We start from the raw sequence: 27,211 nt of genomic DNA, 5'->3' as shown, positions 1-27,211 counted from the left end.
AAATGACATAGTTAATTACCAATGAGGCTCAGAGAAGAATGCAACGAGCAATGCTGATGAACATCAATTTAACTAATAATGACTTGTTATTTGGGGAACGTGGTACCAGACAGCTTTGCCTTTACATGTAGATCCACCTGTTTTATTTTGATGGGGCCCAACCAGTTGACTGGTTCAACAACAGCCTATGGTGCTTAACCTTTAAGGGACCTGAACAACCTCCCCCCTTCGTAGCTCCTGCTCATTTACTCTACTTGAATCCCTTATGGGCCTGTGTATTTGGCCCACATCGACTTTCCATATATGACACATGACATTTTCCCAGATAGGGCCCACATGAAAATGCTGACTGTGATGGCCTTGAAATGAAGTATTTGTTATTATGCGTGTAGATTAATTTGTCCAGTTTTGACCATCACATGAATCACATTGTCCACCACACCAATATCTTTGCCAGCCGGGTCTTTGATTCTGTCACTGAACTGGCTGAGTCGTTTGTCAACATCACATGAAACAGCAATGTCTTAGTTCAGTGAGCATGATTAGCCCATCCGCCCCGTCTTTACCGAGGCTGTCATCAATCTGTGCCCCTGTTGGTCGGCTTTGATTGTTTATGTAAAATCAAAATGTAATCAAATGCAGTTTACGGGCCATCTCTCTGGTTAGGTCGTTCAGCTTTGACCTATTGCTCTTGAAGATGCAATGATGAACTAGCATGCTCTGTGCAGACTGCAAACAAATAAGAATCGCTCTTCGGATCTTATGTTTAAGTCAGGTTGTTATCACTGTTATTTACACGTTATCTGGTCTGATATGTCTCCCCATGAATATTCTGTTAGTAGCCACCTAGAATGCAGTTGACACGACTACTTCAGCAACATACAGTAAATTGTCTTTCTTTTGTCGCAGCTTTGCATGTACAAAGTAATCTCTTTAAAATGTAAGGAAAAAAAATCAATTATAAGTCTCTCCCAGAGAATCATTCTTAGAAATCATTTAGAAAAACCAATGTTTGATCAGAATGTCCAGACACATCAGCTGAAATCTGATCTGATGATTTGATCAAATTTCAAATCCAGGCAGCATTTGGTCTCGTTTGGATCAGATTTTTGCATGATTGCATGTGAGTTGGTAAAAGTGAATAGTAAAATGGCAAAGTCAGTTGGTACAGTCAATCCAGAGATATTCTAGATTTATGCACCAGATGATTTGCTGAACATATGGACTGGACACAGTTTATAGTTACATGAAACCATCTGGTTAATCAGTGATGGGGATGCTTTCAGCAAGGGGCAAGTAAATACTTGGCAGAAGAATGGCTGTTATGTCTATATCAAGCAAATGTCAGGCTATCAGATAAAAAAAAAAAAATTCATTGGAAAACCTTGGTAAAATCAAACAAACAAAATTGAGTAAAAAAAAACACATCAGAATTTTAAAAAAGAAAGAAAAGGAAAAAAAGGCTGTTCAATGAAGCCAGTCTTGGTCTGCAGGGATCTCCAGTCTGTAGAAAAAATGTTTTGTATGTTTTCCAATAAATCCACCACATCTTTCTTTGATGGTGAGGTACTTTTTATTTTTTAATTGAACTGATCATTCTTTAGTTTTTACACCAACATTTTTAGGAGTTGCAATACTTGACTGACATCACACCAAAACTCACTCACAAGTGCCAGTAAACAATGATGTCCTATTGTCCTTGCACAGAGATCACTGACAGTGTGAACAGAACTGGATTAACTGTGGTGACTTCACCCATAGGCTTTCTAAAAAAAGTTGTTTTGAAGCCTATTTATTCTGTTTTGATCGACAGCATATTGGGAGAAGCTGACAACTCAGATTTGGTCATAAATTGTTCCACCAAAACACTCTTATAACCAATACTTTATAAAATCTGTTCTTAATGGATTTTATGCTTTTGTATACCCGGCTATTTTAAATCAAGTTCGGAAGCAGTAAGAAAGAAAAAAACTCTAAAAACGTCAGAGGAAATTTTAAAATACACTGTATCTTTATTACTTTACCACAAGTATAAACTTATAATAACTATATTATAGCATGAAAACATCTTAAAAACTACATTCTGTCAAACTAATAACAAATAAAATCATAACTTTATATTTACTCAGGGTACTCCAGCTGCAGATGATGATGTTTCACAAGAACGTGAGAACATAAGTACCCACAAGAACACATACTGAGAAATTTCCAAGGACTGCCAGAGCTTCCAGCAAAGCTAAAAGTCAGGCCAGCCAGCAAACAACAAGCTTTCCTACTATTAGTGACCTTCAGCTTCCCAGGCCCTGCAGGCAAACCCAGTCCTAGAACCCTTCATGGAGATCTGTTAGTATGATTAACAGCACAACAAAATGTACTTTCTTTAAAATAAGTTTTCTCATCCTGTCAGGGTGCCATGATGCTGCACATGGATGAAATGAGCAGGGCTGGAGTCTGGCTGGAATGTGCCCACCTTAGTTCAGTGACTGCAAATTGGCTATTTTAGCTTGGTTGGCTTGGCTTTTTGCTAAAGATACTAATTAATACTTCCCATTCAGTCTTATCAAATCTGTCCAAAAATCCTCCTTTCAAGTGTCACTAGAGAGGCAACATCCAAACCGAGTGCTGGCAGAGCTGAAACTAAGAGGTCCGCTGGGACCAGCCATCACTTAGCCTGCCGTTCATAGCGTTGTCCAGCTGCAGCCGTCTGCAGGTTAGACAAGCATTCAGACGTAATGATCCCAGAGGAACACTGTTACTTCTTGTTTCAGCTGTGGCAGCACTCGTTTCGGATGCTGTTGGCTCGTGGTGTGGTTAGACAACTGGGAAGGATCCTGAAGTGTGTCCATATTCTAAACCTACTTACTGGTCCTATTTATGAACAATGCTGTAGCAGATTTAAGCAGATAATGAAGTATGAATGCCTCATTATACGTGTTTTCTTTGTGTTCTGTTTTTTTTTTTTTTTTGGTTGGACTAACCACAGGTGAGGGATTTGTATTCATCACATAGAAAAAAGACAATGCAGAAAAAAATCAATGATATTGATCCATTGCTTCCCAAAATGTCAAACTTCTCCAGTAAAGTGGGAGGAGATCCCAAACCTTTTGACATATAGGGCCTCAGAAGAAAATGAAAAAAAAAACAAGAAAGAAAAAGGATGTTTTTATGAACTAAAGGGCTTTAGAGGAAATACTTGAATAAATATTGAAAAAAACTCTGACATATAACAGATAACTTTGCCCAGTAGGCCCTTTTCTATAGTTATCCCATCAATCATCTTGCATCCTTCAGAATCCTAAATACTGAGAGCTACTGTTTACTATCTGCAACCCAGCAGAAGTATAACAATTATTTTGTCCTTATTTATGTCAACTCAAACTGTAGTTTTGATCTTTCTCTTTGTTTTTAATATCCCCTCCTCACACTTTTGTTTACCTTTGTTTTTGTCTAACTATGTTAGAAAGACAGTTCACCCTCTTTGAATTCAAAGGTTTTACTTATCAGAATATGATAAAAAAGAAAAAATACAGCTGATTCAAACCTTGAAATTGGGTAAATACAACTGTATAACGGTTTCATTATTCATTTAACAAAAAACAAAGCCAAAATCCAGAAGCAGTATGTAAAAAACTAAGTATACCCCATGATTCATTAGTTTGTACAAACTTTAGCAGCAATAACTTGAAGATGTCATACTCTGTTTGATGTTATCAGTCTCTCACATCACTGTGGAGAAATGTTGGCCCACTCTCCTAGAAAACTTTGCTTCAGCTCAGGTTTTGGGTTTTGGCAACACCCTGATTCTTTTTCATCCATTTTGTTACATTTTTGCTGGTGTGCTTCGTCAGTGCCCTGCTTCATGATGGGATCACATTTCAGGATGAGATGGCTCACAGATGTGAGGTGGGTTATCATCCAATGGTTCAAAAAAACAACCCAGTCCTCGGCACCTCCAAAACGATAAAAGTAGATTATCACTGACGAGAACTGAAGTCAGATTACATGCTGCTCTCCAAATACATGAAGAGAGACTGTGAGAATCTGAAGCTCTTGAGAGTCGTACTGTCAAAGCCGCGGACATGGACCGACAACACCTCACAGTTAGTTAAAAAATGTATCCCCCCCATTGTGGAACATTGCCATGACAGTTCAGTATGCCAACTGCACATCCGCAGAACACCACAGCCCCCGCCGTGCAGTGAAGGCAGCTCCATGTGCAGTTTGGATGTCAGTCCCTGGACTGGATCCCAATTACACATAGACTCAGAAAGAATTCCTGTAAAGACATCACACACCACTTGTTTGTTCCTGTAGAAGGTTCAGGAGTATATAATCCAAAATAAACAGACTTCAAAACATCTACGGGGCCCATTTAGGGAGCCTACTTGCTCTCTCTCACCTGGAGCAGCTTCCTGGAGGGGGTGAAAGGGCAGCAGAGGGCGTGACTCACCTGTTAAATCTGACAGGTGAGTCACGCCTCCTTTTAACATCAGCTGATACATGGAGGGTCACACACACCATCTTGTGACTCTGATGAAGGTGAAAGGAATCACCAAAACATGTAAGGTACCGGTAATTAAAAAACCTAAAAATTATTGTCCGACAAAAAGAATCGGCAAATTAAAAAGACTGGAAAAATGGTTTCTAACTTGCCCCACTCCCTCCAGAACTACAGCCAGAATTGTATTTTCAGTATTATATTAGACTGGAGCTGCATGCATTATTTTAATTACAAGGACACTTCCTTGAGGTTTATTGATGTTTGCATTTATTTAGTTGTGTGTCTTTACTCCAACTCTAAGTTTCATGGCACATTTTGTACAATGACAACAAAGACATTCTTTGATAATGGCACTGTGACCAAACATCTCCACTTTGTAGCCTCATCTACGCAAAATTAAAGTTTATTAGACCTCTTGTCATTTGTTCAGATAATAGTTTGCAAACCAAAGCTATTCTCCTGTTTGCTTTTCAGAGAGAAGAGGCTTTCTCCTGGCAACGCTTCCAAAAAGGTCATACTTGTTCAGCTTCCCCTTGTTGGAAGCTTGCCATCTGTCTTGAAGGTTTTCCACCTGTAAATAATCTTTCTTACTGTAGACTCTACATTACTTTGAAGCAACCTTGTGGCCTTTCACGGGCAGACAGAGAGCAACAGGCAGTTCTCTGTGATCATTGTGGATGTCTTTCCTCTTTGGCATTGTGTTTTCACTGGTCTCAATAAATAATAAAAAATAAATAAATAAATAAATAAAACTCTTGCCGGTCACATAGATTCTATCGTCAGTTATGCGTTTCATCCCAAATCATTTAGACCAAATGCATATCAGTAGGCGTTTCTTTAAGTATTTCTGAGCCTGTATACAACAGTATAATAAAATCCTGTAATGATGGCTTTTAGTTAGAATTTAAGTGGCCCCATCTGGCCACCCCTATGAAAAATCTTTGGAGGCGCCCCTGCACCTGAGTGCTCCAGACCAGCAAACTGCCAAACCATCAGCATTCATAGATGTGCTCACAATTGCGGATGATCTCTAATATCAAGTCCTCTCTTACTTCCAGATGGAAATAAAAGGACATGCTTAGTTTCTTTGGACACTGCTTCTGTGTTTTTACTTTTAGTTACATAAATGATAATGCAGTGTATAAGGTGCTGCTGATCTGATGTGGCATTTGGCAAATTATTGATTGATTTCACTGGCTAAAGTAATTTGATTGTTTAAAGCTGGATTACACAGATACATTTTCAAAAATTCAGGGGTTTTGTATCAACGATTCCAAATAAACCGAGAATGTATGTGTGTCACCTTGTGTTTTCTGGAGCTGCATGATTTTCTGCAACTGTAAAATTAGTAATCATAATCTAAAATGTCTAATTTGAGAGAAAAAAAATAAAACCTGATAATCCGTGATAACCTCAGACACTGAGAGCACTTCTTGGGTGGTTTTTGGACTGGAAAGCCCTCAAAAGATTTGGAAACAACACAAATAACACTACAGGAAAAGCCTTCCATCCATCCCGGCGCTGAACAGCACGGTGTTTGGTCGGAAAGAAGAGCTGGGATTGAGGATGATTTAAAAACTCCGGCCAGCCCTGATCACGTGACTCCGCCAGCGGCAGCGAGCAGGAGCGCACTAGGCAGCAGAGCCTCGGTGTTCAGCTGCTCACCAGCCGCCGTTTCTTTTTCACTGAAACCCTTTATACCCGCCCGGTGAGTACATGCTCCTCTCAACATTTCCTTAACAACATTTTTTTTTTTTACCATCTTTTTCCTTCTTGCTTTTCTTGGTGTTACGACGCGGGGAATATGTTTCCTCGTTTTCTGCATGCAGTGATTGAAATCTCCGATGCTGAGTGTTGCTGCTCCGGCGACATCCGCTGAGAAATAAACCCTACGTGCTTGCAGACGCTCTTGATTTTTTTTTTCTTCCCCTCAACACTTCTCAGTCTTACTCTTATCTTCTTAACGAGTTTACTTGGCATATTCCGAACCTTTTGCTTATTTTCTGTCTTTTTCCCCTCCTAACCCAGGCTTGTTTCGGTGTGATTTGGGGGCTTTTCCCCGATCTTGCGGTGTTTCTCTGGTGGTGGAGGGTGTATGTCTCTCAGGGGCTCAAAAAACATCTGTTTTGATCTTTGAGAATTTTGCTTTTCTAATAGGCAAGAAATTAAACTTTGCCATAGTTTTGTTTTGGTATTTTCACCATACTTTGTCTCTCTTATGACAAAATTGGAACTTTTTGCTTTTTGACTGATTGTCTCTGGACAAAGCTGGATGTCTTGTGACTCAGAAACATTCAAACTTGTTTATAATAAAATTGATGATACAAACTACTTTCTACAATCCTGAACCCCATGACATTTGGAATTGAAAATGGCAGAGACGCTCTCAAACCTGAAATCATTGTGTCAGTGGTGCTGGGGAGAGATGGCTGGGATTGGAGGAGGGGTGGGGGTTTAAAACCCATGCAATTTATGCACAAGTTCATTATGCAAATAAAGCAGCTAAATTTCATTAATACTGCAGCCATAATTTAACCACAAGCCTGCAGGGAACAAGTCCAAAAACACACAAAATCTTCTTCAATTAAGAAACAAACAAACAACAAAAGTTTTAAATGATTTCCCAGCTCCTCTGGGGAGGGTTGTGAATCAGTGTGTGTAATAAAAGTGGTGTGATCCCCAGCCCCAACACTTGTCTTGCTCTCAGGGAAGATGCTGAAGCCCCACATTAGAGAACTAGAGGTCAGCAGGTATGGCTTTTTTCTATAATTATTGGCCAATAATCAACCAACCAATTTATCAGTATATCTTCAATATCATCACTGCAGTTTCCTTCATAAAAGGGCCTGATGAATAAATATGGATGGCCCTTGAAGCTTTGATTAAACAACAATGACAGTGGTGATGAAGGGTCATTTTACAAACACAGGCTTAGTCTGATTAAAACAAATTCCACTTTGCTTTCCTCCTTGATGCGGCTCATTTCATCTGGTGTTAACTTAGTAATCACACTCGGGTAGGGACCTAAACAATCAGACCTAGGATTTTCTTCCCATACAGACTCCCCAACTCGTGAATAGTCAAGAAGCAGACTTTCACTGATATAAATAAAGTGGTTCTCGACTTGTAATTTATTTGTCAGGTGGTGGCAGCATGATGCTGTTCGGTGTGACCATTTCATCTGTGAAGAGAAAAAAGGGTCACGATGACACAAAACCATTATGGGCATTAATCAATCATAATCTAATCCTCTGTCTGATGTTGATCATTTCAGCCACGTTAATGATTAAAAACCACAAAAAACACTGTATATGTCCAATTCTTGAGCTGTCTGAAACTTTAACTAGTATCCACGATACACTTACTTACTGATTGTATTTCTATGTGTGCGTGTGTGTGTGTGTGTGTGTATATATATATATATATATATATATATATATATATATATATATATATATATATATATATATATATATATATATATATATATATATATATATATATATATATATGTGTGTGTGAAAGAGAGAATGATTAGCACATAGAACCATGGCACAGTTAAAGAGGTGCTGTATGAATGTGTACTTTTCAACCATCTCTCTAAAACCCCTCACTAAAGTTTTGTTTCTGTACTTGCCAAAGGAAACACCTAAAGACAAACCCTTTCAATCATCCTCCAGAGATATGTGCAAGGGCATTTGACAGCAGCTCCAGCCTTCAGACTTTGCAGGTCAGGGAACAGGTGGGGTAAGCCGAGCATGAAATATGCTGCTACGCAAACAATACTTATCTCTCACTGGGGATGAAGTGGGAGGCTGGTTCTGGAGTCGCCAGTCTATATACACATGCACAGAATTACTATGAGCTCAGAGTGGGTAAGGGGTGAAGTTTAGCCAGCCATTTGTGGACTGGTCAGTAATGTGTCTGTGTCCGGTGGAGGCCTGTCTTTACATTTCTGCACCAGTGGGTTGGAATGATCATTGACCCTTAGCAGATGTACGATCCCCCTTCCTCAAAGTCATGTCCATGTCTTTTACAACACAGGCGAAAAATACTTTAGAATATTTTCATCTTTCAGACTATAGGTCAAAGAACAGATTAGGGAAGCTGCTTCCTCCTGTCTCTTTTAATATTCCTTTATTTGAGAGACCACCAAAGAGAAAAAAAGATGAGGGACTCCTCATCTATAACAAGAAAGAAAGATGATGGTAGGCTCTTGCGGATGAGTGTGTCTTACACAGAGATATGATATCCAGATGTGACAACACTCAATGGGTCGTCTTTCTCTTGTACGTGTATGCACATATTCACACCTGCATTAGTTGTATAGAGCATTTTTCTTAGGACAAGACATGTGTGTTACGCTATTGGAAAGGAGCAGATTAAGCCGCCGCATATGCCTATGCATGCACCTGATGCTTAGTTTTGTTTTGAGACGTGTCATTTGCCTCGCAGCATCAGTATTCTTTTATTCTCCATTCAGAGATGGGGGTTGATTTCAGCACCACGGACAGCTGCCAGCACTTCATTACTCTGACAGCTGGAGCGAGCCAATTCCTGCCTCGAAGTCTGGAGTGTTTCTACTCACTAACCCCATGCCCTCTTCACCGCACACGTCTTACTCTGAGCTATTCCAAGCTCTGAAAACCCCATTCAAAAGCGAAGAATGAGGTTTGACTGTAGATAAGAAACTAAATGATAATCCTCTTCCACAAGGGGTTCATATAAGATTTAAAATACTGTAAAAATTAAGTTTAGCAAACTCAGTTTTTTGAGACCAAACCAGAAATAAATGTTATATTCTAAAGATATACCAATTCAAGGATCGTATAAACTTAACCACTAATTAATTATCACAATGGATAGCCATATAGAGCTTCGCAATGCAAATAGAACAGTCTTTTGTTGTGGCAGCAGTTGGAAGGTCGAGAAAGTAACGTTTTTTGTTTAACACAATTCTTTCTGTGCCTGAAATATTTGTACAAAACTGAAATGCTTTTTTTTTGCAGCCATAAATATATTTTTCTTTTACATGCAGTCAAATCTGAGTTTTGGAATTTTAAAGCACACACACAAAAAAAGAAAATTAGTGTATTCAAGAACCCTTGAATTGAGTTCAATTGTGTCATTTACTCTTTCAAGTGGTACCAAAGTGCTACGTCTGACTTGCTATTCCATCACCAACACAGAAGTCCAAAAACCTTAATGTCTTTGCGTGAGCTGGCTCCAAAAATACGTCCATTTTCATTCAGCAGCAGAAATAAACATACTTACGGTATTTTATACTTATGCTATAAAAAATGGTTTTGGACTCCATAACTATATTTCCCATCCATAGCCACTCTATGGGGGCAGAATTTCTTGTCATAAATCTAAGTTACTTAGCACTTTCAGTAAACCTGACAACTGAATTGTGAAGAAAAATCACAAAACAATGGAAGAACAGTAAAAAACAATAAAACACTGCAAAATCTAATAAGATAAAATAAGAATGAGTGACTGGATGGCCTGTCGCTCACTGGGTGCTAGCTGTGCCAGCATTCTGCTCTTCCAGACAAACTTGCACTCTGGTGGATCCTAATGCAGGTGTTGGTGAAGCTCCGGCTCAGTTGGGACTCCAGCAGTCCTCCATTCAGCTTCAGTACTGCTCATTTTAGATGTTGCTCCATTAGTAACATTGAGAATGAGGATGGATGCACAGATTTGATCAGAATTAATGTGAGGTGACATGACTTATCCTCATGGGTTAATGTGTGAAAAGCTGAGCTTTTTGTTCCTAGTGACAGTTGTTGTCCATATGAATATTGAGATCAAACCTATGTCCTTCATTGTGGGTGTGACTCTTAAGTACACACACAATGCAATGCTCAACACAAAAACAATACAGCTACTTAAAGTATCTGATATCTGATACTTAAAAATGCTGCAATATCTTATACTGTGATCTGCATCTGTCTGAAAGAATATTTTAAACTTGATGAAAAATTTGAAGGAATTGTTAAGACAAAAAAACGGTGACACAAATTCACATGAATCTATTTTTGGACATTGTGGATAAAGCTATTACAGCTCAACAATATACACACCAACATAAGACAGAAGCTCTGCTATCAGAGAGTATGAAACTATTATCTGCTGCTGCTCTTTTATTAGGTTTTCTCAGCTTGTATTCAAGTCTGCAAACTTTTCAAATGAAGCATTTATTATATGAATCTTGGATTGGATTGTATAGTTAATCTATAAATTATTGAATTTTACACTGTTTGAGAGAGCATTTCACCTTAGATATGAAAGAAGAGAGCAATACCTTTTAAATGTGAAAGATGGACGAAAGGACAAATTAACTTAACGATCAGCATATAGGACCACATTGTATCCTCCTGACTAGTAAAACAGAATCCTTCACCTCCAAAAAATATTCGGAAGTTTATTTAGATGCTTGACCTTTTTCACTATTAAGCAGAATCTTGCATTCATCAACGTTGCGCTCGTTGGGCTCGGGCATGGTGCAGGAGGATCGGTGTCACGGCTGCCACACTCCGTGACACCGACGCCTTGCTCAGTCCGGTGCTGCCCCCCACCACCTCCAGGAAGCTCCCCACTCTGTAAAAACGCAGTGCAGCCAGCAGTGTTGTGCATGAACGCGTTCACGCATTCATTGAACACGTTCATTTCTGTGAGAACGTTGAACTGAACACAACATATTTGCAAGTAAAGAACTTGAACGTGAACTTGTTCATTCTGCAGATCTTGAACTGGAATTTGAACTGTTCAGATTATATGAGTTTCAGCTTCACTGTTTAGGTCCAATTATTACGGAATAATCCATCTCATTTCACCAGCGGGGGGCATGCACATTTAAAATACTCGACGAGCCCGTTACAGTCTTTACGAATTAAGCCTAAATTATGGTTCCGTGTTAAATCGACGCCATAGCCTACGCCGTAGGGTCTGCGTTGGTGTAACGCGGAACCATAAATCAGTCTTGACAGGTGAAGAGAGACGTTGCAGACGCAGCTTCAGCGAGCCGTCAGTTGATGATCCGTTTATCATTATCTGCAGGAATTTTACACATCGTCTCCCAAAGAGTCCGACGGTAGAAATTTAACTTTTCTGTGCTAATTATGTCCACCTGCGCTGAGAAAACAAGTCTGAACATCTGCCTCGTCAACTTCAAATTTGAAACGTCATGTGGAGTTAAAGCATCCGTCCAGTGGGAGAAAATATCTGCAAGTCCTTAACAATCAAAAAAGTTGCCGGAAAGACCAAGAGGACCCAACAGCCCCAAATGACCCCAGTGCCACAGCTGCACCTTCAGGGATCTGATTTCCCAGCAACAGGGAGACACATTGATAATGGACAACATTGTTGGAGATTTACAGCCTCTGAGTAAAGTTGAAAAGCCACTAGGACAATACATGATTGTTTACAGCAGTGTCTCCAACCCTGGTCCTCAGGACCCCCTGTCCTGCATATTTTAGATGTTTTCTTGCATGATCACACCTGATTCTAATTAATGGTCATCAGCTTGTCATCCAGGTCTGCACAAGTCTGTTAATGACAGTCATTTTTATCAGGGTTCTGAGGGGAAATATCTAAAACATGCAGGACAGGGTCATGAGGACCAGGGCTGAAGACCACTTTGATGTGCCCTGAAGCATTTTTGAGTGTGGTACATTATCTCATATGTGCACGCAGATGTGGGATGTGTGCAGACAAATTATGATAAATGATAGTCATGATGATCGTTTTATTTGTGCATAAAGCATATAGAGAAACACAGTTGTTATTCCTTATTTTTCTTTTTTTTCCCTTTGCTGTCACCAATGAATGCTAAACAATATAAATCTAAAGTATAGAATAGATCAAAATTTGTGCGGTGTGCATTATTTTAATATATCATTGCTTGGTGTGATATTGATTTGCCTGACGCGCCTGGATCTGAGTCTTTGTTCACTAAGAAGGGTGTAAAGAGTGGGTCAGCGGCATCTTTCATTTCCTTCTTAATGAAAGGGCTTCTTCAGCTAAGAGCGACTCTGGGAAACGCGTTTTTCTTTCACAGGCTCCTTAAGAAGGGTTGAAAGAAGCCTTCTGCTGTTAAGGGCTTCTAGAAACAACAGATGATTTTAGATCTGATGACAAAATATTTAGTGTTGAACTGAGGCCGTACTCATGCCGCTGGCTTTAGTCTTAGAGGGTTTTTTTCTGGTGCTAATTAAGAGGCCTGGAACGTGAAGGGGGTAAAGTTTTCAGTTCTTTGTACAAAGTTCCAAAAGTGTGTCAATCTCCATTAAACCACATGTTAAAATGTGCGATTTTGCAGCTGATATAAACCTGTTTACAATCTGGTACAAAAAATGGTTTTGTTCTGCGAAGCCAGATTGTCTCAGCTTGAGACAAATGGCCGAGGTGGCTCTGGCAAAGCTAAGCTGGAGGTCTGGGAGTCATTATTTCCACATGACTGTTGTGTGCTGCTGACGCCCCCCCCCCCCCCCACCTCTGGTCATCCCGCTGCTGCTTCCACCTGCCTGCTGTGTGCTGTCGACGTCCCTGACTCCCCCAGTCTGGCCCTCGGCAGGAGGGTCCCCCCTTATGAGCCTGGTCCTGCTCAAGGTTTCTTCCCTCCTAAAGGGGAGTTTTTCCTTGCCACTGTTTGGCTTAAGGCTTTTCTCCCACTAAGGGAGTTTTTACCTGCCATTGTTTATATAATAATTGCTCGGGGGTTTATGTTTATGTTTATGTTTATGTTTATGTTCATGTTCTGGATCTCTGGAAAGCGTCTAGAGACAACATCTGTTGTATTAGACGCTATATAAATAAAATTGAATTGAATTGAATTGAATTATTTCGGCCCTGGAAGTGACTGAAATGAGTTGGTTCAAATGAATGCAAGGTTACAATACCGTAGTTAGTATCATAGGTGAGCATGAGCTAAGCCTCCCCTTATAAGTCTGAAAAACAGGTATCAGAAATCTATGTGTGATGTCATAGAGAATTCATCCAGTTCTTTTTCTTATAGTCTGTTATTCTAGCAAAACCATAGAACAGTTATTTAACAAATAGTGTACATTTAAATGAGAGATATACATTGTAGACCAGACATTCTCACTCTTTATATTATACTTTGTCTTCAATTTACAGCTGATACACCTCCAGCACAAAAATAAACACGACAAACTGCACGAACGGAGTGTTTATTGCGTGATTCTTGTGTTGGAAGGCATTTTGTGAAGTGTTATGAAATGTCTGTGAACAATTGTAGAAACTAAGGAAGCAGTGCCTGATCAAGAGAGAAAACTGTCTGCCTTCCTTCAAATTTTGTTCTTTTTTTTTCTGCCTCTTACCTAGCTTAATTCCCATTTGCATTAAAATGAGCTTAATTTATTTCTCATCACATTGAATTTATTTACTCTGCTGTGACTGTGCCTTCAAAATCTGTTTTATGTAACAAACTGAGAACATTGTTGGCTTGTAATATTTAGCAGCAGACCATGATGCATTCTTCTATTTAAATTGCAAATTGTTCCTCAAATTAAATTATAATCAGCTCTTACTCATGTTATTTTTAGTATGCACAGTGAGGAGACTGCCTTTCACACACATCCAGCTCGGCCTCATGCAAATCTTTTTTTGATTCATTTGATCAAAACTGCACATGGCTTGAAAGCTCCTCCACACAATTACCTGCTGTCAACTCTGACCTTTCAAGCCCTTTTTAAGTCATTACGTCATTATGACCTCCTGATGTCATAACGCAAATGTAATTTGTTATCAGTTAAATACTCACAACTCTAGTGACCCAATTACTTTGGCATCATGGAGAAGAAGCGGTATTTGGCAGTCACACGAGAGGAGAATTAAGGAAATGGAGAAATATGCCAGAGCCAAGAGATATGGGAAAGCACAGCATATGTTCACATACCCTCAAGCTGTGGACTCCGCTGCTGCAGTAGCAGGTGGAGTCTTTTTTTTATGCTCCTTTCAAACAAATACACATAGAGATGTGGGAGTAATCCTTCATTTCAAGTGTTTTCCACTGTGAGAGAGTGGGAAAGTCTTCAGTAGAATAAGAAATAGAAAAATACTCAGAGGGCAACAGCATGATGCAACAGTGACTTTCTGGAGCCAAGCTGCTGAAAATAGGATACTACTCCAAAATCAGTGAAGAAGCTTTTTTTTTCTTTCTTTTTTTTTTCAGAAATAGAAGTTAAGAGTTCAAAAACCAAAAAACTTGATCTTGAGGCCTCTGGACTGCTTTAGTCTCAAAGATGACTGGTGGTGCTGCTAACTGAAAATGCAAGATAAAAAGTCCTCCAGAGATAAGATTTCACGCCGTTTTGCAGAACAGGTCACATTATGTCTTATCTCCCTGCTGTTGTCGTGGCAGGTCGAGGTTATAGGTGACTCCGATCCGATTATGGTACAGCTTATTTTAGGTGTGGCATCGTCTGGCCTCAGTCTTCATGCATCAGAGAGCCCCCATAAATTTTCCCAGGAAGAGGTGTGGGGTGGAGGGGAGCGATAGTTAATGGAAATTGAAGTGTATTTTCCTTACAGTATCTATGTGTAGTCATATAGCTGAGGGCTCCATCACGGTCAAAACTCTGAGTTCAAATAGTCACTTCATTAAATGTATGAAAAATATGTAAATGACAAGAGGCTGATGGAATAGTAATATAAAAGGATATAGTCACAGGAATAATTTATAAGCTACCTCTACTCACCTGCTGCATCATGTATGCTTGCATTTTCCATCTTTGATATTCCGGTCCAAGGCCCACTTCCAAGCTCCTTGAAGATGATTGGCATTGCAGATGTCTTTCACATTCATTCCTTCCTTTACACTTTCTCTTACTTCACTTTCCTTACCGCCACATCTCATTCTCTCCACTTTTTGTTGCCGTTTCCCAATCTCTTTCTTCAGTTTCCTCTCAGACAAGTATTATGCAGAAGGTAATGGGGTGGGAGAAGTGACACGAAAAATATGAAAATGGTGCGAGATGGTCATCCTTCCTTGTTAAGCTCTGCAGACGTTTCTTGATACAGAGTAAACACACCTTTAAAGACAGCAAGGCAACTTGCTCATTTTATGTGTGCAGTGGCAGGCTATTGTCTTTCTACTCTGCAGTGATAACCAGTATTTACTGTACAAGTCCCACAGGAGCTGGGATCAAAATGGCCCAGCAAGGACCTCTATTCATTAAATCCCTAATTGCTAATTGAGCTCTTTGAATGAATTAGCAATAGCTTCTGCTGTTGGATATTTATGAGTAATTTATGCCTGCAAGGATGCAAGATAAAAAATATTACAAGAGTAAGTGAGTGTTATTAAAAAAGAAAAGGTGACAACATTGCTATCTTAAAATAACTCAAAAATATTAAAAAAAAGTCTTTTTTCAATGCCTGAATTTCACTACGTGTCTTAGTTCATTATGTCATGTGATTATATTTCATCTACCGCTGATGAAACCTCTCTCTGCACTCAGCATTCCAGTTGAATCATTTCATATTACATTTTGGTTCTTGAGGCTATTGTATATTGATGATCATATTAATGATGATGTTTATCTCCTTGTATGTGAGTGACAGACAATCAAAACATTCATCTCAGACTGTGTCATTATTTGTGCTCAACCAGAGTGTAAGTGAGGGAACTGTTGCATCTCCAGCAGTGATTTGATAAATCCTCACACATTATGCTTTAGGTATTCTTGCATAAGAGCAGGAAGACAAAAAAAAAAGACTTATATGAAGCCTTTTTCATAAATGTAAATGATTTAATAGAGTGTTGGAAAAGAAAAAATGAAGTGTGACAGCACTAGCCCACTTGAGTCATTCGACATTAGAGGAAGGCTGCACACTTTGTACATAAATTAAAATTATATTGTTTCTCCTCTCAACAAAAGTCAACAAAATGTACAGAGAGAAGAAGAATATATTGTACTAACTCAAACCTAACTTCTGACTCTTTTTATGATCCATTTTTAAAGTTTAAAGGGGACCTATTATGGCATGTAATGTATATTTTAAACAGGCCTTGAATGTCTTAAAAACAATCAAAAGCTTGTTTTTTCTACATAAATTAGAAATTCAGCCTCTGGGGCCCTGGGCCATGTCTCTGTGTTTACCGCATCAAACCTCCTTCTCTATGAAGGATTCTGAGAGGCGGGCGAGGCTATGGTAATGAGGTACTGCGCTGATTGGCTGCCTGAATGACGTGTAGGAGGGGAGGGAACAAAGCCTCGCTCCGGGCAGAAGAGCAGTGTCTGCGTACACTATTAAACCGTGTCCCATGCGAGCGAGCCTCACCGACAAAATCAATTCCATTGCTTTATTTTTTTTGTATTGGACTGTCCTAACTGGCCGCGAGTTTAACGGTTTCAGTGTGGACAGAGAGTGTCCGATGTCACGCAGCTAGACGCGATAGTCGGACGCTCGCATGCATTTATGACACGTGTAAACGACTCCCTGGGATCTTAAGCCTGAATTACGGTTCTGCGTTAAATCGACGCGTACCCTACGCCGTAGGCTCTGTTGGTGAAAGGCGGAACCATAAATCAGCCTTTAGTCACCTGAAGGGGGGAACGTGTCACCTCGTCTTCACACTAATTCACACAGGAAGCTTTAATTGAATTCTAAACAGGTACACCACAGTTATTTACTCCGATTCCTCATCATTTAATTTCTTATGTTACAAGACAAATGAATCATGTTAACTGTAAAGAAATCACAACACTGAATTTTCACAAATGGCAACTTTATTGTTAAAAAAAATAAAATAACATTTGTACACATTATATACACCATACACTGTTTATACAAACCAAGTTGTATATAAATAACATTTATGCACTATTGCTGGCTCAAGGAAGGACCGTGCGTCTTCTGAAGGTGTCGTTGAACATCTTCAGGTGCATTGCTTGGAAGATCTGAAACCATTGACAGAAAAAAATGTATTACTAATAGAGCTCCCGTTAGGTAACACCGGAGGTCCGGTGAGTGGCTCCGGTGTTACCCATAGACAAATATAAATATCATAAAAAATTAACGTAACTTACCGCTGACTCGTGTGCAGTTGCCGGGTCCGTACTGTTGGTACTGATCCTTTTATGAGGGTAAGTGTCGATGCAAAACCTAATTTTTACTGTCTCTCGTTGTTGAAACAGCCACACGATACACACGCTTCGAGCAATGGCGGACGCTCCGGCCGGCGGAGTTAGTTGTGGTTTGTGGTTGTGGTTTCAGGCAGCGAGGCCGAACTATGGAAATCGCTGATTCTGAACTCGTAAAAGTCACATGACACTGGATGGCTCAGCCAGGCGGGCTGTACAGATACTGCAGAATTTGGTTGCTTTCCTCCTTCTCTGAGTTGGCAGCCTGAGGGGAGACCACTTTATATATGTTAAAGCAAGAAAAAACGTGTTTTTCATAATAGGTCCCCTTTAAACATTCAAGAAAAGTGTGAAAATTTTTTCTCACCTGACTTCAGTGTTCAAGATCAACTCTGTCTGTGTTCTTGTTAAATCTGCTTACTGAATATACTGTGTGTGTTTTGTGACTCCCACATGACACAAGCTCACTATGTGACACAAAGTAATAGTGTGTTGTTAAAGATCTAGAGTTAGCCTAGTATTAGCACAAGTAATAGAAACAAACAAAAAAAAGAAAAACAGTACTAAACCTATATCTATTTAGTAACACCAGACACATTTCTGTGTCTGCAGATTCAAGTAGATGCAGAAATAATTGGCGAGTTTCAGAGTTGCTTGTTGCTGAATTGAAAGTACAATAAATATTACATTTCTGTTTGTTGTTAGATTTGAACAAAGTATTTTTGTCCATATTAAAATCTTTTTCAAGTTCATTTGAAGGAATATTTGCTCATATCTTATGAAGCATCATGTAGTTAAGTGTTCTTCTGTCCCAATATCGGCAAAAACCAGCCAAAGTAACTTTGTAACAAAGTCAAAGCAACATCTGCACTTCGTCACAGATCATCAACGATGAAGCTCCTAGTGCTACAGTGGACATTCTGGCGGACGCGACTGACTCAAGCCTGTAAATCCAGAAGAAAGAAAAGACCAAACTAAAGTAAATCTTTAGTATTGATAAATTATTGACAAAGTGACTTAACCACCCCACCAAGAATGGGGAACCAAAGTGCAAAAGAAAGACATCAGTCTGCATGGCCCTGTAGGAGGCTCAATGTTCAAATGAATTTGCAGTGTGAGGTACATGTCTACTCTTGTTTTGAAACAAACAAACAAACTTTACTAAACCATACCTGTGTCGTCTTTTAGCAAACATCCAGGAGGTGGTGGTAGAAAGACGTTTTTTGTTAGCTTGATCTCAATTGCAGTTTGCTAACTTTGAGGTGCAGGTGTGGACAAAGGTGCAACGGGTTTGTGGGGGTCGTGTGACTTGTCTTACGACATTCATCACCGATTTACTGTAAACTCAAGCCTTAAAGGGGACCTATTATGAAAAACACGTTTTTTTCTTGTTTTAACATATATAAAGTGGTCTCCCCTCACCCTGCCAGCACAGGGGAGACAAAATCCCATGAATTTCTGCAAGGTCTCTGACCCCCGCCGGACAGAGTCCCCCAGTGTCACTTGTTTTTTTTTTGAGCCGATTAGAATCTGCGCCTAGGGTGACGTCACCCTAGGCGCAGAGGTTCGGCCTCCACTGCTGAAACCACGCCCACAACCAGCTCTCTCCGCTGCTGGAGCGGTGCTTCCTTCAGCCAGTCGGACGCGGCGCCGCGGCGGAGCAGATCCGGGTTAAATCATCCAGGTTCCCGGGTGGTTTGGGAGCTGGGTCCTCGGGGGTCCGTCCCAGGTCGGACCAGCTTCACCCTCCGAGATTTTCAGCCAAATCTGTCGGTTTGATCACCGGTAACGGGCGATGCGCATAGGATGCGCCCCGGAGCCGATCTGTGCGCCGGCCGCCCGCCGTGGGGTTGCGGTGCCAGCGCGCAGCATCCGCCAGGTAGATCCGGCTGAAATCCCGCTGGTCGGTCCCCGGGAGTCCCTGCTACCAGTCCAGGCGGGTTCCTGCGGTCCCGGCCGGTCGGAACCGGTCAGATTCCCCGGTTAAAGCCGCGGTGATGCGCGCTGCTCCAGCCTACTTCCTAAGCGGGGTTTCCGACTAAATTGTCCAGGTTCCCAGCCGCTTTGGGAGCAGGGATTTCTGGGGTACGTCCCAGGCTGGATCAGCTTCACCCTCCGAGATTTTCAGTGAAATCTGTCGGTTTGATCACCGGTAACGGGCGATGCGCCCCGCTGCCCCACGCCGGGCGCCCGACGTGGGGTTGCGAGGCCAGCGTTCAGCATCCACCGGGCAGATCCGGCTGAAATAGTGCATAAATGTTATTTATATACAACTCATATTTTATTTTTTTAACAATAAAGTTGCCATTTGTGAAAATTCAGTGTTGTGATTTATTTACAGGCTCGGGCTGCTCTGGCGGAGCGAGGTTTATTCTCCTCCCCTGCTACACGTCATTCAGGGAGCCAATCAGCACAGAGCCTCATTATCATACCCCCCCCTTCCCTTAGAATGGAGCACAGAAAAAGGAGTTAGAAAAGGTAAAACTAATGACATTGCCCACAGGCTGGATTTCTGATTTATGTAGAAAAAACAAGCTTTAGATTGTTTTTAAGACATTCAAGGCCTGTTTAAAATATACATTAAATGCCATAATATGTCCCCTTTAAGCTAAGCTAGCTACAATATAAATATTAAAAAAAGCCAACAGATTTTGAATGTCCAACCTGAAGATCTTGAATTCACAGCCATTAGGTATGGGTTTTCAGGTTTGAGCAACCATTTGTCCAGATTTTTAAAATTTTTTAAGCCTATAATGTACCGTTTTTGATTTTGAAATCTTCAGATTCTTTGCAGTTTTACTTTGAGAAATCTTACAATAAGTACAAAAAGTACAAAAAGTACAAAAAGGTACAATAAGTAATATCTGATACTCCTTTTCGGCTGACATGAAACTGTTGCAGGTGCAGAGCTGGTTCTAATTTGGAGCCTTTTTAAGAGCTGGTTTATTTTTCCACTTGCACACAACCACAACAAAGCCACGTCATTACATCGTGACTCATGCAACGTTGAACTTTACTGTTCCCTGAATGTCTGTAGAACACCACAGTTCACAAAGGACACAGATAAAAGTGCTTTCCTTAAAAGCCAGGGTCTTTATATTACCCGTCGGCCTTGTTATAGATGGTGATGTGAACATTGCTGTTCCAACCAGCACTTTCAAATGCAGACTGGTATCTTTGAACGCTACTAAAAGCAGGATTTGTACCTGTTGTTTTGAGTGGGATGCATTAACAGAAACAGGTTATATTAAAATATCAAAACTGTTCAAGAAACACTGCTATTAAATTCAATTAAAAACAGAAAAGCAACTGTGAATTTAACTTTGCGGCTAACTGAACGTCATTTGAACGCGACAACAAACATGATTTATACCTCGCTTCAGATGGCGTCAACAACACTGTTCTCCCAAATGATGACTGGTATTTATGAATGCCGTTACAAATATGATTTATTCCTAATGTTTGATTGGGATCCATAAAATCAAGCAACTGATACTGAAACACCTAACAACACTTCTTGAATATAGTTGAAAACAGTAGTTGTCGATTCCTGTTTTCTTCTGTTGCTGCCGTCACATACTACAAGGAGATGGCCTCCTCCAAAAAAACCACATGTAGATGCATGAATTTGGCGTCCATTCTTTGCTAATTCTATCCGCCTGATGTCACCGATTCTTGCATCTCGCCCAGCAAGGTTCTGGGGCCAGTTGGTTCTGGATCAGCGCTTTCTTCGGTGTCATAAAAGCAAAAAACTGGTTCCAAGTTTAGCTCTTAACTAACGCAGGCACCACTTTGATGGAGAACGATCAATAGATGATGAGGAGATTCACATAGAATTGCTTAACCCGCCTTTAAAGTAAAGCATCACTGTAATTCTTAAATTATTGAGTTACATATCAGTTTTACAGAGCTATCCAGCCCTCGCTTTGAAAACTGTCGTCCACATTTTAAAGTTGTCACATTTTCTTCTACTAACGACTGTTGAAGTTTTTTGTTTTTGCCTGTAGACTGTCAATGCAGTAAAGATGAAATGTACCATTTGTGAGTGCCGTCTGAACGCTTTTCTTTACATCCTGTATGTATTTTGTCATAGTACATGAGCAGTTCTCGTCTTTCTGTCATCAGACAGGATTGTGTGGCAGTGAGGAGAGATAAGAGGGAGAGAAGGTGCCAAAGATGATTATTTTTTACCGGCTCCTTGCTTTTTTATCATCTGAGAATACTCTGCAGCCTCTGACACTGGCTGTGAAAGAGCTAAAGAAGATCCATGAAATACTTAACGTGCAACCTTTGCAACACTGGAAGATGCTATAGAAGCGTCCCAGAAAAGGCATTGCTGTCAAGCGCTCATTTCTCCTTTTTAAGGGAGTCTTAAGAGATGAAACAAAGTGTGCACGAGGAAAAAACATGCTGAGCTGGGACGCACTCAAAGCTTCACCGATGCATGAAGATGTTATTTAGCATTAATTTCTGGAGCATTAAGCCTGCCAACATGAATCCACCCTCAACTCTCCCCTTCTGTTTTGCCTTTCAGGTTTCTTTGAATTTAGCGTGTTTTTTGACTTGGGAGGTTTCCACTTCGCGATTTTGCCGGCAGTTATGCCATGCTTTCTCTTAAAAGGCTTTGAGGGTCTTACAGATTCATGAATATTGTAGGAGAATCATTTTGAAGTCTCTTTTTTCCCATGTTGAATGACCTAGAGACATGATATAACTCTTTTTCATGTGATCATTTTTATTTAAATCATGTAATTGAGGGTAATTGACAAGAGAGTGAATTATTTCAGGAATGATGCGCTTAGGTATTGCCTGTGGCGATAAGAGGATTTAAAAACTATGAATGCTTTTGCGTTGCATGCCTCAGAAGCCCGGTTCTTTTGTTGAACCACATGCAGCCTGTGGCTGTCCAGAGCTCCGCTGTAGCCACAGGTTTGACGGGTTTGTGGACAAGTTTGTAGGAAACTACAAACAATTTCTTCATGTAATGCCCCCCATTCTAAGCAAGTTTACATTTGACTTGAAATTTAGGAACTTCAACCAAACATCTGTGAGGCAACTTTCTGTTTTGTACTGTTTCCTGTTCATGTGCAAAATTTCATCAAAAATAAATGAAAACCAACTAATACTTGTATAAAATGTACATGGCTAGTAAGGAAAATTAAAAATTTGTGTAACGGTACACTCACACAGCAGCTTTGTGTAACGCTCAACTGGACAGTGCCTTCATCATAGCATAAGCAACTTATCAAATGTCCTTGTTTTCAACAGACAAATAAGATGCGTGCTTCTGAAACTGTCCCGCCCCCATGTATGATTTCATTTTTTAGCAGTAGGTGTGTTGACAAAATTTGATTGGGTGATGCTGTCATGATTTGGGGTTTTCTGTAGGGTTTCATTTCTTGTCTTATACTTGGTTGTTTAGTTTTAGTATTGTGTTTCTAACCTGTTTCCTGTTTTATTTTGAAAATCTCTGACATTTTGTGTTTAGTTGTTTGACTTCCCTTGACCCTGATTGTTTGCACCTGAGTCTCGCCATCCTGTCTGAGCGTATGTTGTCTGGTCTTTCGCTTCTTCTATGCTGCTCCATCTGTTTGTATTCCTGGTTTGTTCAGGCTTCCCGTCTGTTTGTCTTTCTACCCAGTTGGTCTTTGAGGTTTCTCTATTTTTTTAGTGAAGGCCTTTTGCCTTTTCTTTGGATTTCTGCATGTGCAGTGTTTTTCATCAAATAAAGGACTTTATTTAAGACTTCCCCTGCAATTGTGTCCTGCGTTTCTTGAGCCGTGACACAGTTTTTTTTAATACTCTATCCAAATGTTTTCAGTGAGATTTCTAGTCTTATATGGCAAGTTTCAAACTGTTGCTCCAGTCCCGATACCAGCAGTGGAAATATTTGGCAATTTGTGGACCATCTGTAATTTAAATGTTTCTGTAATTTTATAAAAATAATCACTCATTTTTTTTGTTGCTCTATAAAACGGCACAGGAAGTACTGCAATACGTACAGCCATGAAACTTCCTGTTTTGAGGTGGAGAAGCATAGGCACATGAGTTGTTGGATAGATTTAGCTGTTTAGCCATAGCATTACTTTGGCAATATGGTGTTATTTGAGGCTGGAAAATCTCACCAGGAATAAAACAACATGCTTATTATAAAAATCTGCAGTTTCCAGAGGTGGCGGGAAGTTGGTAGGAAATAATATTAATAATCGTATTACACATTTAAGGATCCATCACGTGAAAGAAAACAAAGTTATCAAATCAAACGGAAAGAGGGATGTGCCGCAGTAGTAAACTCTGGAGTTTGCTCTTTAGAAATAAGAGAAGTTCTCAGAAGAAAGCCAGAAACCCAGAGTGATGTTGGACTGTACAATTCACTGTCCCAGAAGGCTCGTCCCTCTCAATCATCAAATGTCGGATTTTACTGCATAATTGAAAATCTGGAGCTGCAGTACAGTTTCCAAGGTTGGAAATACATCTCTGAAACTGCTCTCTCCAAATGGTACGAGGCGAAACATATTTCAAGAAGTCCAGACAGACATTCAGACCCACCGTGACCCACACTGCGTCCAAATACAGATGCTTTTTACTTACAAATTTGTGGCTGCACTTAAAATTTAATCCTTATATTCCTTCATTTAAAAGATTCTTCATTTGAAGCTTCTTTTTTTTTTTTAAATTGAATTTAAAATGGCGGCACGGTGGCTTAGTGGTTAGCACTGTTGCCTCACAGCAAGAAGGTTTGACTCCCTGGCCGGCTTCCTCCCACAGTCCAAAAACATGTGTAGGTTAATTGGTGATTTTAAATGGCCCGTAGCTGTGAGTGTGAGTGTGCCATGTTGTTTGTATATATGTGGCCCTGCGATACACTGGCATACCCCTGCCTCTCGCCTGTAATGAGCTGGGGTAGGCTCCAGCAGACCCTGTGACCCTGCGGGTATAGAACATGGATGGATGGAATTTAAAATGAATAAATAAAAATAACACCGGTACCAGAGTACTATTAAGTATCAGCCAATACCCAAAGCTCAGGTATTGGAATCAGAAATAAAAATATATAAAAAAAAAAAAGGCATCATAACGTCTCTGAAGTTAGACTGTGAAGCATCCTGGCTATGATTGGGGACGGACATTGAAATTACCTGGTTAAGAAAAGGACATGCTGCTATTGTTGCTCTAGAGCGAACCCATCAACAAGACAGTTCCTCATATGAAAACCTCCCTTAGAAGAAGAAGCACAGCACCTCCACCATGTACGTGGCGTTTCTTCTTTTTGTTCTCACTTTATTTTCTTCTGTCCAAATTTAAAGGCTTTTGGGGACCTTTATTTAAGTGCTTTATATCTTTCTATCTGCCTTTATTTTTAAAATAATTACTGATGCTGATCGCAAGAAGCTGAAGGCAATGGCTGTCTTTATAAGCCATATTTACTGATAAATTGAAGATGACATTGATATATGAAGGAAGAAGTCCACCTATTTGTTTAAGGAAATATTTGTATCCACTATTTATAGTGACATCATCCTGTTCAGGGTCACCAGAGGGATACAGCCTGTCCAATCTGTTAAGGAGCAAGACGTGGACTACATCCATGACTAGTGTTCAGTCCATCATAGTTACACAGAGGTGTGCAAAACAAACAATCACACAGACTTGCACCTACACACTACTGTCAGTCTAGAACAGGGATCGGCAACCCGCGGCTCTAGAGCCGCATGCGGCTCTTTAGCGCCACCCTAGTGGCTCCTGGAGCTTTTTCAAAAATGTTTCACCTTTTTTTCCCCTTTTTTTCCCCTTTTTCTTCTTTTTTTCTTCCTTTTTTCTTCCTTTTTTCTCTTTCTTTCTCTTTCTTTTCTCTTTTTTTTCTCTTTTTTTTCCTTTTTTTCTTTCTTTTCTTGTTTTTTTTTGCTTTTTTCTTCCTTTTTTCCTTTTTTTCCCTTTTTTCTTCTTTTTTTCTTCCTTTTTTTCTCTTTCTTTGTCTTTATTTTCTCTTTTTTTCTCTTTTTTCTCTGTTTTTCCTTTTTTTTCTTTCTTTTCTTGTTTTTTTTTTCTTTTTTCTTCTTTCTTTCCTTTTTTTCCTCTTTTTTTCTTCCTTTTTCCTTTCCTTTTTAATCTCGACATTTCGGCTTTTTTCTCGACATTTCGACTTTTTTATCAACATTTGAACTTTTTTCTCGAGATTGTACTTCAACATTAATCTCAACATTTTGACTTTTTTCTCTAAATTTTGACTTTTTTCTCCACATTTTGACTTTTTTTTTTCGACATTTCTCCTTTCACCATTTGTCTTCATTCTAAGGCTGATACAAGACCTTTCATTTTTTGCGGCTCCAGACATATTCGTTTTTTGTGTTTTTGGTCCAATATGGATCTTTCAACATTTTGGGTTGCCGACCCCTGGTCTAGAAGCACCAGCCAAGCTAACATGTATGGAGCCCCTCTGGTGACATTTGAACAAAAATAAAATAATGCGTGGCCACGAGTTATTAATGCGTGGTCACGCATTATTTTTTTTTTTCAAATGTCACATGTTATTACTACACTCGCCATGACAATACTCTTGCTCTTTAATATAGATAGACTATAATTACCGTTATTAATGATGAACAACCATCCCACCAAGGAAGTTGCATCCATGAAGTCCAGACAGTAGGTTATAATGGCATCCACGAGTAAAATAATGCGTGGGCACGAGATACATAATGCGTGGCCACGCATTAATAACTCGTGGCCACACATTGATTATCTCGTGGCCACGAGTTATTAATGCGTGACCACGCATTATTTTATTTTTTTCAAATATCACCAGAGGGGCTCCGTAAACATGTATGTTTTTGGACAGTGAAAGGACCCAGAGTACCCAGGGAAAACATGCACCAAACACACACTAACGCCAAAGCCAAGATTTATACAGAGAAACCATCACACATTTCACTACAATATTCTTGTTGCATAGAATTGGTTGATTTGCATTTATTCTGAAGGTTTTAGTATAATCTTGCTGACAGACAGACAAACAAACAAAGGCTGCGTTCACATAACGTATGTCTGCCGCGCCTCTCCTCTTGGCAGAGGAATAAATACAATTTCTGGAAAGCTTCACCTCTCAAATCACGTATAACCACACGCTGAAAAGTCTGTTAATGTGGCAGCTCAGAGCCTCTAAGAACCCAAGAAGCAGATCAAATAATTTATTCTAAGGTGAACTCATTGTGAGAGAACGGATGTCTGAACCTACGTTTATAAGTCAAAATGTGAAGTATACGGTATTCTAACGTCCATCATTCAGTCATTTCAATGAGATATTTCTGTCTAGGCCTTAGCAGTGGTATTTTAATAAACAATAAGAAAAATGTAGTTAAATGAATGACTGTCTCTTATCAGCTGCTGCTTTTACAGATGATTGATCTTGTGATCAATTGGGATTGATTCACTGCAAGAAAGAGAGGATCCATGATTGACCCATCTCCTTCTTTCTTTTCTCCAGAAAACCTTTCTAACTTTGTCTTTAAAGGCACTAAGGAAATTTGAGTGTCAGGATGTGTTGTAGCAGATGTAAGAGGCAACAATGGAAACAAAATGTTTACACGGTTTTGAATAT

The 27,211-nt window shown here is 39.9% G+C and overlaps 1 protein-coding gene across 2 annotated transcripts in view; it reads left to right on the top strand.

The window, feature by feature from the left end:
- The first annotated feature begins 6,120 nt into the window (after positions 1-6,120).
- The window catches only part of LOC133452004 (RNA-binding Raly-like protein), an 80,912-nt gene continuing 59,821 nt past the window's right edge, over positions 6,121-27,211 (top strand). For both annotated transcript variants that reach the window (XM_061731189.1, XM_061731190.1), the window contains exon 1: positions 6,121-6,209. The gene's annotated coding sequence lies outside the window, so the exon portion shown is untranslated. The remainder of the gene's footprint in view (positions 6,210-27,211) is intronic.

This window comes from Cololabis saira, chromosome 10 (genome assembly GCF_033807715.1).
Source record: "Cololabis saira isolate AMF1-May2022 chromosome 10, fColSai1.1, whole genome shotgun sequence".
Lineage (NCBI taxonomy): Eukaryota > Metazoa > Chordata > Actinopteri > Beloniformes > Belonidae > Cololabis > Cololabis saira.
Note: the sequence above shows the minus strand (reverse complement) of the source record. Positions and strands in the feature narration are given on the sequence as shown.